General features: G+C 38.0%; 1 pseudogene; it reads left to right on the forward strand.

Annotated features, from left to right (window-relative positions):
* Positions 1 to 9,142: 9,142 nt before the first annotated feature.
* On the forward strand, positions 9,143 to 9,755 carry LOC149176595 (antifungal protein ginkbilobin-like protein pseudogene; annotated as a pseudogene).
* Positions 9,756 to 13,682: the final 3,927 nt, after the last annotated feature.

Genomic DNA, 13,682 nt, shown 5'->3' on the forward strand with positions numbered 1-13,682 from the left:
CGTTGATCTACTTTGCAGTTGCATAGAAAAAAACAATTCGAAGGCTAGCTGGCTTAACTTCAGGCTCCGTTTATGGTTTATAAACCAAACAATAGTAACAAAACAAACAAACTATTCACTCCCTAGTGGAGTTGCCATTTTGTTATCGGGAAAGCTAGTGTCCATTCAGAGTTGCTAGTCCCACTAAGATGGGTAGCTATCTTAGAAACAAACAAACTAAAGTTACTTGTGTTTTCCTTTATGAGAGATAGATGAGAGAGAAGCAGAGAGTACCAACCGTAGTCTTTCGCTAGTCTCTTTACTTGTTTCCTCTCTCCTTTGATAGAGCTTTCGCCACTCCTTTTTCACTTGTCCCGCTTCAAAGAACACATGTAGAGTATTGAAAACTCAAATAGATTTATTGATAGAAGTAGTAAAAGAGAGCATTACAACCGAGCTGTCTGATCCAGCATCATCCTCCTAGCATGAAAGCTCTCTTCACCTCATACAAATCAAGATCACCCAAAAATGTCTTCAAAGAGAAATCAACAACACTTCCTTGCAAATTACAAAATTCCAGCCTCTAGATCTCTAGGATGAGGGATCCATATATAGATGTTTACAGGAGAGTGAGTCAGTGTCTGGGATTTTGATTAGTGTCATTTCACTAATAGTTCTTGGTTCCACTGGGAGATTTTAGATCTCTTACTCATCCCTGGGCGAATTCAGAGAGGCAAGTGTGATATGAGAAGTTTCTAGAAGATTCTTTGAGTTTCCACCTAGAAAACTGCTTCTGCCATTTGTCTGATGTCAGTCATCGCACCCTACAGAAAGGCTTTTTAGTATGAATCGCACCCACCATGTGTAATAAGTGACATGCATCGCACCCTTAGCATCGAGCAGTCTGTATGGTCCAATTTTGACCAGTTTTGAGTAGTTTTTCAGGGAGAAGTTCTGGGAGATGATGTAATCAGCTGACCTTGTTCCTTTAGGGTATGAAACAACACTTTTAGAGGTTTAGAAGCCCTTGGTTTATGGACATATGTGATTGGGGTTGCAATGCTCAAATATGTCTATAAAAGCCTTGCCAATTTCAATAACGAGCTCGTGTTAGGATTCTCTCATATCACTTGGCCCTTGAGTCAAGTCATCAAGGGAGGAGCGGAAGTAAAATTATTTTGGTTTGAATGTCAACAGAAGGCATTTGCAGAGTTGAAACATCGCTTCTACTCTGCACCAGTGCTCACTTTACCAGACTTGCAACATCCATTTGAGATCAAGACAGATGCCTCTGACTATGTTATTGGGGCAGTCCTTACTTAACAGAGGAATCCAGTGGCATATCACAGTGAGACACTTTTAGACACAATCTGCAAGTATCCCACTTACAACAAAGAGATGTATTCCATTGTGCAGGCCTGCCAACAATGGAGGCATTACATTTTGGGGAAGGAAATGGTCATCCACACAAATCACTGAAACTTGCAATTCATACAGACACAAGGGAAGCTGCAGAATGATCGCGATCAGAAGTGGTCCACATACCTACAACAGTTCCATTTGAGTATCAAGTATAAGAAAGGAAAAACCAGTAACATTGTAGACTGCCTCAACTGACCACCGATCATGGCATTAATCACCATGCTCAACTCTTGTGGGAACGAAACTTATAATTGGCCACCTCTCTAAGAAAGCGACCTAGAATTCAGCCACACATACCAGACTCTCTTGGAGGGTCAACAAGTTCCTGATTTTCACCTCTAGGATGCTCTGCTATGCCACTTGAGATACCTTTGTGTTCCTTCAAGCGAGCATGCCAAGATGATTTCGAAAGCGCACTATAGTCGAGTTGTTGGGCATATCGCAGTCAAGAAAATGGTGGCAGTACTGCAGAAGTATTTCTATTGTCTCAATCTTCGGTAGGATGTTGAGAAGTACATTAGATCCTGCACTCCCAATGCCATTTCCAAACCAACCATCAAGAAGAAAGGCATCTACACTTCGCTGCCTACCCCTATTCGACCTTTGGAATCCATCTCCATGGATTACATATCGGGCCTTCCTTCTACTATGCATGGAAACAACTGTGTTTTTGTGGCCATTGATAGATTCTTGAAGATGACCATTATGGCGGCCTGCAAGAAGAATATCACAGCAGAAGCCACTGCTAAACTCTTCTTTGAATGAGCGTGGGTACACTTTGGGATCCCAAAGTCTCTCATGTTAGATCATGACAACAAGTTCATTAGTACATTTTGGTCCAGTCTCTAGTCAATGCTGGACACAAAGCTCACTAAGTGCACAACTTTCCATCCTCATATGGATGGCCACACAGAGGTCCTCAACAGGATGATTGTACACATTTTGCGCATGTACAATTCAAAGCTCCCATGCACATGGGATGAGAGCCTCCCCTATGTCTAGTACAACTTAATCGGGCTCTCCATAGCTCGATTGACCAGAGCCCTTTTCAGGTGAGCTTGGGACTCTAGCCACTATTTCCCATTGATGTGGCCATATCATTTGTAGTTGTTGAGGCATATTTAGCTCATGTCTAGTCCGAAGTCGATATGGAAAACAACTTCATTAAGAACATCCAACATATTTACGAGCAGGTCAATGACATTCTGGAGAAATCAAATGCCAAGTACAAACAATGACATGATGAACATCGGGTGCCACACAAGTTTCAGGTGGTTGACAAAGTTTGGTTGCATTTACAGAAGGAACACCTTACCAGAGCCCATCGGAAACTGATACCACTTCGATATAGTCCTTACACCATTACCAAGGTTATGGGATACAATTCACTTGAGCTCATCATTCCCTCATTCCTTGGCCTGCACCGAGCGTTCAATGTGGACCACCTTCGACCATACTTCCAACCATTGTTGGACACATCAGACATTGCAGAACATCTCACACCTATAAAGTTTGATCCACATTACATGGAACAAACCACATCTAATCGGATCGTGGACACGCTGATCAAGGACACTCGACAACAAAGGATCCAGCTATATCAATTTGATAAAGCAGGCCAACTCCTTCTCCAGGGCAAGTGGCTCACTAGGAACCAAGTTCAGCATAAGTTTTCTCATCTCATGGAGGAACTCAACGTAATGGAGACCACTGCTTCCTAACGGGGAAGGAATGATCCAGGTGGATATTGGTGGCCACCCGCCTATTCCACTTAGACCCCCACCATTATTTCTTTCAATTTTTAAGTTTCCTTATTTGTAGCACAATTTACTATTTTTGGCAGCTTTTCAGGTCCTGAACTTTCAAAGTCATTTTGAGGCCCTAAACAACATTTTTTTGGAAAACTAGGACCAACATGGGACATTGTGTGATGTTTTCCATTCAAAAGTTGTATTCCTCGAATATATATTTCTAACGAGGTATTGTGCACATCAAACAAAGATCGTATGCCAAAGGTGCGACCCCAGGAAGTTGATGTACCAATTTACCGAAACAGGGCCCATAGTTTGGCGCTTCATCTCCTAGGGTTAGTTTTTTGGATGTTTATGGTTTTCCATTGTTTCTCAATAATAAATATGCCTTTGAGCCTCATTGTAACATAGTTCATAGGCATATGTAGCGACCACATCTCTCCTCAGAGATAACCTACCATCACTCGAGCTAGCCTTATTTCCATTATATTTGTGAGCATATTTTAGTACTTGGTATTAATTAAATGAAGTGTTAATGCTACTGCATCTTTGTATTTATGGTTATATCTGTAATTTGTTGTTTCTATTTAAATCCGGATTAGATGAGTAGAGTAGATTCAAGTCTATTATTTTAGTAAATTACAGTTAGCAGTTTGAATCTACAAGGAATTTCTACAAGATGGGGTTTGTGCCTATAGTATCTCATAGGCTACAAGCCATACTTTTTAATACTTGTATCCACTTTCTACTTAGAGAAGTAGAGTAGAGAAACTTCACCTTCTAGCTACATTTGTCTCCCAAAATAGTTTACTAGGTCATATCTTGTGTCAAACCATGGTTTGTGAGTTTTGATTTCACTATTCTTTATTTTTTGGATAATTTTAATTTCATGCATACACAATTAATAGGAATTTATAGTTCCCGAAATCTAAAGAGAAATAAAACCTTGATAGTGTAGATTTTGGATTTTCAAATATAGTTTTATCATATATGTTTAACAAACCATCTATTGGAATATCCACGATAGTTTACAAATCAAATTAAACTTAGCAAATAATCATATAATAATAAATTAAAGTCTAATGATTGCTAAAATATGGTTAATGATCTATTTAATTAGTTAAGGTTGTTGGAGGGGAGAGACTCGATGCCACGAAGACGTGTGCTGGTTTCTAACAACACATCATAAAACTTGATTGGCTAGAAAGGAAAAAGGATTTAGTAGATCCATGAGGATCTACTCATAATCAACATCACTTATCTACGAGCATAATAAAAGGGAAACTTATACCTATTATTTTGTATATGTGTGGGTGTTGGCTAAGTGCTAACCAAGTCCAAAGTCGTGCTAATAAGACTTGTGTGTGATGCAAATAACTTGTTAGGCCCCTATACTACTTGTGTAACCCCTTATTGTTATTAGTACAACCCACTTATTATATTGATGTACCCATGTAGTGCCCATATTGTTACTATTGTGCCCCATAGAAGCCCACTATTGTTATTATTGTGCCCTTACATTATTATTGTTATGTTGTCTCTAACTATGTTATGACCCCTTAGACTCCTATATATAGAGAGGAGGTCTTTTCATCTGTATCATCCAAGAATTTTTCATTTATGTAATGTAAAGGAGGTTGCCCCCTCGAATGTGTTGAATTCTAAGGCGTTGATCTATCTTTTCTATCTTTTCTTGAGCTGGTTTCATAACATTTGGTATGAGAGCTTTGGATTCTAGGGTTTCGCTGCTCCAAATAGGTCATCGTGGCATTTTCGCTATAACTTCTTTTCTACGACGATTCAGAAGCTAAAAAAAGACCCATTTTAGAATAAGTCGCGTTAAATCTCAGGTCCTAATTTTAGATCTTTTCGTGCTATATTTACATAGATATGATCTGAGGAAGTTGGTCTTTTTGCAGACTCTTGAATTACATTCCAAACAGGTGACCTGGGGAAAATCGTCATAACTTTCTCTCTGAGCATCGAATTGAAATTTCGTAAGAAGGTACAGAAAGAGGACAGACTATAGTTTCTTGTATAAATTTTTCAGAGCCAAAGGTCGAAACAGTGACATGCGGCACTTCATACAAGTTTGCTCTTCTAAAAAGGTCTATAATGAGGTCATCTTGGTAGATTGTGCATAACTATCTCTTGGAGAATCCAATTTGGATAAGGCTGGTGGCATTGGAAAGAGGACACAGAGGGCTACTACAAGTCACAATTTCAGAACTTAAAGATTTGTATGTACAGATTTACAGTCATTTCAAGATCGAGCTCCTAAAATCAAGAAAAATCAAGATGAGGAAGTTTGATGGCAAGGATCCGTAAATTGGATACTTTAGATGGAGCAATATTTTGATCTACATGGTGTACCATTGTTACAAAAGGTATATCTTACATCTTCATATTTAGAACCAAATCAATTTTTATGGTATGAAGGGATTTTTTCTCATAAACAACTTGTTATGTGGTCAATTTTCACGGAGGAAATGATAGCACATTATGAGGATAAAAAGAGCAACACCTTCTTTAGAGCAACACCACAACAATTGGAAAGAGTAAAAGGGATTTGTGACATAGTAGAAAGCAAAATTATGGAAACTAGGAAGCATACCCCTCACAACTATAAAGATGGAAGTGTTGTTTCTCCCAGTCTTCCACAACCTACAAGGGTTACACCACAATAATTGGAAGAAAAAAGAGAAAAAGGGCTTTGTTACAATTGTGATAGAAAATGCACTAAAAGTCATAAGTGTGCTCAGAAGAAATTATTTTACATAGAATATGAAGAGGAGGAAGAAAAGGATCAAGAAACATCAAAAGAAGAAGATATACACCAGGTACCCACCCTAGAGAAAGAAGAAATGAATCAGACCATATCTTGTAAAGCGTTGGCAAGAATTACCACTCCTCAAACTCTCAAGATAGAAGGACATATCAAGAAAGAAAAGGTGCAAGAAGTGAAAGATCACATCGAGAAAGAAAAAATGAATCCAACCATATCTTGCAATTCATTGGTAGAAATTACCACTCCTCAAACTATCAAGATAGAAGGACATATCAAGAAGAAAATGTTCAAGAAGTGAAAGATCACATCAAGCATCAAGAAATGAATCCGACTATATCTTGTAAAGGATTGGAAGAAATTACCACTCCTCAAACTTTAGAGATAGAAGGACATATCAAGAAGAAAAAGGTTCAAGGAGTGAAAGATCACATCGAGCATCAACAATAAGTTCTCCAAATTTTAAAGGACAAAATCAAACGAAACAACAGGTAGACCAACATCGTAGTGAAAAATGTTTTGAAGTAGGGGATTGGGTATTTTTACTGCTACATCTCAAGCAAGCTATTTATGAGAAGGAAATGTTGGCAATACTACATGCACTTAAAAAATGGCGACCTTACCGAATGGGAAGACTCTTCAAGGATGAGGATGTGGAAGCATTGTTTTGTGCTATTTCTATTATCCAACAAGATTGGATAAACGAAGCAAGGGATGAAAAGTTCATAATGGTGAGGATGCGAGGGAATCAAGGAAGATAAGATTCATCACATGGAACACCTCCTTGAGGAACCCCATTGTCATCACTAGAGCTAGCTCTCATATTGTGCTCCCTAGAGGTAAATAATGAAATTTTAAGAGGGCACCAAACAACTGAAGGGGAAGTAGAGCACCTTCCATTAGGGGTGCGAAATCCTGAGGGATCGAGGGACTGTAATAGATTATCTACAACTAAGGACACTACTAGGGAGCTCCAAAATATTAACCTCCTAGAATGTGCTAGAAGTCATACCAATGAACAAGTTGAAGCATGGTGAGAGGGAATGACAAGATGTTTCACACTAAGAGCATAGACATAGAGGTATTCCATCTTAATAATGGTTATATTGATTCATATTATAATTAATAAAAAAATTAGTATGATTTTAAAATTCTTAATTATAAAAAATATTTCAATTCGGTTACTAAATATAAGTAGATTCAATTGATTTTTATATATTATAAAAAATTTATTTAGAAGAATACTAACCATGTGTATATTGCATTAAAAGAATTTTAAATAATGATAATTCATATTAGTAACCATGATATTTTATAAGGAAGAATATTTTAAGATTTAAAAATATGAAATTTATAAATAATATTGTCAAGGATGAGCATAAATTTTATCCTTTTAATCTTTCAAAAAATTCATATATACATATATATATATATATATATATATATATATATATATATATATATATATATATATATAAATACATACATATATAGATATATATATATATATGTTTGCTAAGTTAGAGAATTCAACATGCTTGACCTTTGGCTTGAGAAACCATTACCTATAATCATTTAAACTATCAATATCGCTATGAAATTACACAATAGATATTTGTCTAAAATTACTAAAATTCACATAAGAACCAAATTATGGATTAAAAAATTTTAATCCATAATTTGTGGTTAAAAAATTATATTTATTTTATTTTTTATTTAATATAAGATTTTTAATATTTTATATCCATAGTATAGATATATTAATTTAGGATGTAGAGATCAATTTCTTCTCCCATGGATGGGCTAGCCTTAGGGGTAACCGTGTGCTTTTAGTATAGAGGGTAGTAGTAGTAGCCATTTTTTTTGAATTTTTTTATTCTTGAATTTGGAAAAAAATGAGTTGAAATCTTGAATTGTGTTATTTATATTGGGTTTTTTTATTTTATATATAGATTTAGCATTGTGAAAAACTCTAAAGCACTTAAATTGTGCAGAGTTACCTATCAAACTTATGATTTAAATAAATTCCTGTCAAATTTAAAAAAATTAAAATAAAAAACTCACCAAAAAAATCTTCCAAATATTCTCACTAAAATCAACTCTATCCACCATCCAGTAAAATCATCCATCCATCATAGACATAGTCGTATAAAGCCAATTTGTGTAACCAAGTTCTACAGCAGATGTTTTTCTCAGGCTGGTCTAATGTTTTTCCTCATGGTACTACTTCTCTTCAATGGCGATAATACTATACTGAATGGGGAAGGCAGAAATGGGTGAACAGAAAGAAAAGAAACAAGAAAGCAAGAAAAGCAAAGCATGGGTGAACGTAAACCGGGAATGGGTGATGCGCCTGGAAGGGTAAGGTTAATGATCAAGCATGGGTGAACGTAAACCGGGAATGGGTGATGCGCCTAGAAGGGTAAGGTTAATGATCTACGTAGTTATCTGAAAAATTAAACCTTTTGAAATTGATAATGTATAAAATTTTAAAAGTGGTTTACAAGTGGAGAGTTAGAATTGTATGTGATTAATAGATTCACTATTAGCTTTATATATATGACGTTGTAATTGTATGTGATTAGTTGATTCACTATTAGCTTTATATATGACAATGCCAGGTTAATTATTAAAAAGTATACCATGTCTTTCATCTTGAGCAACATGTTAATGAAATAAATAAATATTTTATTTGTAATTATTTTTCATTAACTTTATATAAAATATATTTTTACCAATCTCTAGTTACAAACTTATTCTGTAAATCTCCTATATACAATAGAAAGCGTAAAGTACTACGCCTCTAAGCCCCTTCATTTTATTAAATAATATGTCACATCATCTTTAATATTTCTACTTGTCTATACTGAAAGTGGAAAGCAGTACGCCTCTCAGCCCATTGCTTTTATTAAATAATACGTCACATCATCTTTAATATTTCTACTTATCTATACTGACTCGGTGTTGAAGGGGCTTATTCGTTGGTCCTTTCGAAAGAGAGTGTTGGTCATTGGAATTTGCGCAACGACCATGATGGGGGAACAGTTTAGTCAGGACAGGCGGCCACGTAGCTAGAATGACTCGTCCATTTCGGCCCATAATCCACAGACAGATGTTATCCATAATCCTACCCATACACAGCCATCCCCGCGAGGCCTATAAATGGAGGCTGCATTGGTGGTTATATCATTCATTCCACCCAGCGTTTCCCATTTCCCATTGTAGAGGTTATATATATCATTCGAGATGAGGTACTCATTTGCTTTTGCATTGGCAGTACTGGTAGTAGCACTGGTTGTGGGTAGTGCTGTAGGCACGCCCAATACAAACTTCGTATCATCTGCGTGTAACACGCAGAAGATCCCAAGCGGAAGTTCCTTTTATAGTACTCTCGGATCCCTCCTCATAGATCTAGAGGGAAACACTGCCTTCAGCGGTTACGACTACAAAGCATCGCGAGCAGGCTCACCCACCGCCTATGGGCGTGGGGTTTGCAAGCAGGGAATCTCTCAGTCTGATTGCACCTCCTGCCTTAAAAACCTTGGGGGCCGCATCTGGAACATTTGCGGAAACGCCATCGGTGCTCGAGTTCAGCTCACTGACTGTTTCATCCGCTACGAGCAGAGCAGCTTCTAATTTAGTTATATATTCAACGTCTGCCCAACTGCACAATACGCATCTAATATCTCATATGCATATATCTATGTTTATGTTAGTGTCAATAAAGCGTCTCACATGATTCTCTGAGCAAGAGAATCTGATGTTGTGCTATTCTCACCCGTCACCATAATAAAACTATCGTGCAGTTTCGTATTTTATTTTGCGTTCCGGTGTCGCTGCCAATCCTCTCATTTTCACGGTGTCGCGGTTTTTGTTTTCAACGTATTACGTTTCACATCGAATTATTCATTCACTGAAATGTTATTATTCACTGGACTTTAGTTGCGGATAGTGCAGCTAATTGTTACAGGGAAAAGTGTGTATTTATAACCGCTCTATCCCACTAAGGTGTGACAGTTGCCTTAGAAACAAACAGAGAAAAACTACTTTTGTATTTCCTTTCTGAACTATAGATAGAGAGGAATAGAAAGAACCAACCTGTGTCTTGCGCTAATACTTTGATCCAATCCCTCTCTTCTTTGATAGTCTCCAGCTACCTGCTCCCTTACTTTCCCAGCTTCACAAAGTACCTGTAAGATCACAGAAGAAGAACACTATACAAAGACATGGATCTATATTCATAAAAAACTTGGGATCAGATTTAAGTTAACCATACAAATGTAACAAGCATCAATGATACAAAAGCATGGAGGAAAAATCAAATAGCTTTTATTGATAAATAAGAAAAGATCCAGGAGGAGTTACAACCAGTGGTTCCTGACCCAGCATCAACCTCCCAACAAAGAAGCCCCTCTTCACCTCAAACAAAGCATAGATCACCCAACACTCTGATGTTTGTCTCAAAAAACCAACAGTAATTCCTTACAATATGCAAAATTCCAGCCTCTGGATCTCTGGCATGTGGGATCCATATATAGATATCTGTAAGGGGGATGAGTTAGCTTGTGATTTGATTAGTGTCTTCTCTCTGCTAGTTCTTGCTTCCACTTGGAGACTGAAGGCCTCTTACTCATCCTTGGTCGAATTCAGTGAGGCAAGTGTCACAGGAGAAGATTCTGGAAGCTTCCATTGTCTCTCCACCTCGCGGAATGACACTGCCATCTGTCATTTCTCGCCCATCGCACCCTACAGAAGGGACTTTTGAAATGGAACGCACCCTCATAGTGTATTTAGGTGCAATGCAACGCACCTAGCCAGTGGAGCAGTTCAAATGATCCTGTTTTGACCAATTCTGAGCAGTTTCTCATGGAGAACTTCTGGGAGAAGTTGTAATCTATTGACCTTGTTCCTTTAGGGGTTGGAACAACACTTTTAAGGACTTAGGAGCCCTTGATTTATGGACATTTCATGCTTGGGGTTGTAGGGCCCAAAAATGTCTATAACAGTTGCCCCCTAAAGTATGAGGCCGTTAACCTTTTGGTGTCAGGTGAAATGCTTTATTATGAGGATCCGAAGTTCTTTCAATGCTGGGAGGAGACCTGTAATAAGATACAATACAATACATTATCTTCATACTATTTTCATGATCTAGCTGAGGTGGCCATTCCCATGCTCAGCTTTATAAATTCATTTTCATGTACATAGGACAGACAATCGTCTGAGTGTAGACTGATGATTCTGGTAGAGCCATCATCCTTTCGAGTGGATGATTATCTGTGCAGCAATGATGTACATTTAATGTCTTTATTTCCCTGAATATATATCACAGCCCGGATGGATGAAACTAGATCTGGGGTCTTCAATCTCATCTGATCTTCACTCGAAGTACAAGTCGATCCATGTGAGAAATGTTTTGAAGTTGAACATGGAAAGACATCGCTTGATTACCAGTCAATGATGTAAACTGTTAACAAGCGCGAGAGGAATCACCGATAATGATAATGACCGTCAAGGTACTGCAGTACAATTCGTGTGGTGTGAATAAAGGACTTGGCATCGAACACCACGCAAAATCTTTCGGTTGAAGGCCATTGATGTAAACCTGTCGCCGGAAGTGAGAAACTTGCCATTGAGGCATGCAAGCTTCAAAGTACTGAATGGGGTGTTCCTAGATCAACTTCTTGGATAATGAGATGATGTCGACAAGAAGTGATCCGTCACAGGAGGGCCTTAATGAATCCCACATCAATGACATGAAATGGAGCAAATGATTTTGATGGAGGTGAAAACGATCTGGTGATATAAGGTTCAGGGTGGCGGTCATGAAAGAATGGAGTATAATGTATGGTAGTGGGTGAGACACAGGCGGATTCTCTGAATGACTTCTCTTGAACATATCGGCGACACTACTGTGATGGATTGGTAGCATTAACCCCAAATGTGGATGGTATGGCATGGCCATGGTGATGTGACCGGTGAATGAAACAACCCAACCCGACTCGGACACGGAGTGGAAGTGTCATGTTCAACAGCGACTTGCTACCAATAAAGTTTCTTTGAGTTTTCTTCCCCATTTTCCCTAGTCATTGCTGACCAGTACCTCATTATTTTTATCAAGCTTGAGGAGGATAACATATGCTTGTTCTATAATTTTCCCTTCAGGCAAACCCATCGCTATGTTTTAACGAGCCTAGCGATAGTGAAACTCGTTCTCATCTATAGACAATTTTTTCGCTATTAATCTTTTTAACAAGTTTAACGACAAAGATAACTCGGTCCTTTTCAATTTTAGAGAGTCTGAAAAGGAACGTAAAGGTAACTCCAAAATTCCTTTTTCATCATCTAATCCTTTAAGTCCGAAAAAGTATAAAACAATACAAAAGGGATGAATTTTTGATACTTTTAACGAGCCGAATAAAACAAGCGCTCGATCTTTTTGTGTAATAATCCCTCAGGTCCAAAAAGATTAAAATCTAGAGGAGGGATAGCACTTCCTGTCCCTTTAACGAGCTGGAAAGGCCAAGGACTCGGCAATCTTTTCATATTTTATGAGTCAATTGAAAAGAGCTTAAAGGAGACTCATCTTTTGAGGAACAAGTGATAACATGGGTAGCAACTGATTCCAGGTAAGGTTTGGAATTTTCCAATCACGGCAGTGTCACAAGGATGGCTAGTGAAATCACTCTTCGCAGCTGTTCCTCAAAATGGGTAAACAATCAAATGGAGGTGAATGACCGGCCAATGAAAAGTGGAGGTGACGATGCAAACACGACCAAGGCTTTAATGGCTGAAGTACTACATTCACGATGGTTATTTACCGGGGAATAGTTCATTTTTTGATGAGATTAAACGCGGGTGGAAAAATTTGCTCATGTCTTATGTTTATTTTTTAACGAGCTTGAACTATGTGCTAAAACTGCTCGAGGCGGGTTTATTTTTTAACGAGCTTGAACCCTGCAGTAACACTGCTCGTGATAAGTTTGCATGCCCCTAGCATAATAACTCAAATCGAGGTGCATGCCCCCCAAGCTTCATTGCATTCAACTCGGTGGTTCGAATGAAGGTTTACCTTCGAGATCTTTGAAAGACTTGACTTTGATTTTACGAGATCGTAATCAAAGACTCGATTTGGAATGGGAGTCGTTTCATTTTTTAATGAGGTTGAAACAGTAAAAGAACTATCCTCATGACTCCTTGTTTCATTTTTTAATGAGGTCGACACGAGATAAGAACCGTCCTCGAAATCCACCATATTTACAGTATTTGATAGAGAATCAAAAACTGAAATATGATTAAAGTTGCTGGAATAATCTTCGCGATAATTTGGAAGACGGGAGCGATGGTGGTAATCTTCCCATGGTACCTCTCCTATCATTGAATGAATGATTCCTTCGTCTGTTGAATGTACATGCGACGAAGTATTTGAAGAGGTGCCATATTCCTTAGACCTATCTATCCAAACACTTTATGAGCGTTGATTTGGGTTTGATCCATGCTGACAAAATGTTTAGGAATCTTCTGAATCCATTAGATATGGAAGATTTAATATTCCATTGTGGCCATCTCCGCCAGATTACTCGGAGGTGGTAGGGAAAAAGTACCCATTAAGGCAGGGTCTTTTAGGAGACCTACTCAGATATTTTGGAGCGAATGATTACTTCCATGGATCATTGGAATGCTTCCCGTAACTCGTGAACTGTTGGGGAGAAATGTTTGTTGGTCGACGATTGTAATTCCTCCTTGGA

The sequence above is a fragment of the Pinus tabuliformis genome, chromosome 4_1, assembly GCF_031772625.1.
Source record: "Pinus tabuliformis cultivar Carrire ecotype Pingquan chromosome 4_1, CPIR1, whole genome shotgun sequence".
Taxonomy (NCBI): Eukaryota; Viridiplantae; Streptophyta; class Pinopsida; order Pinales; family Pinaceae; genus Pinus; species Pinus tabuliformis.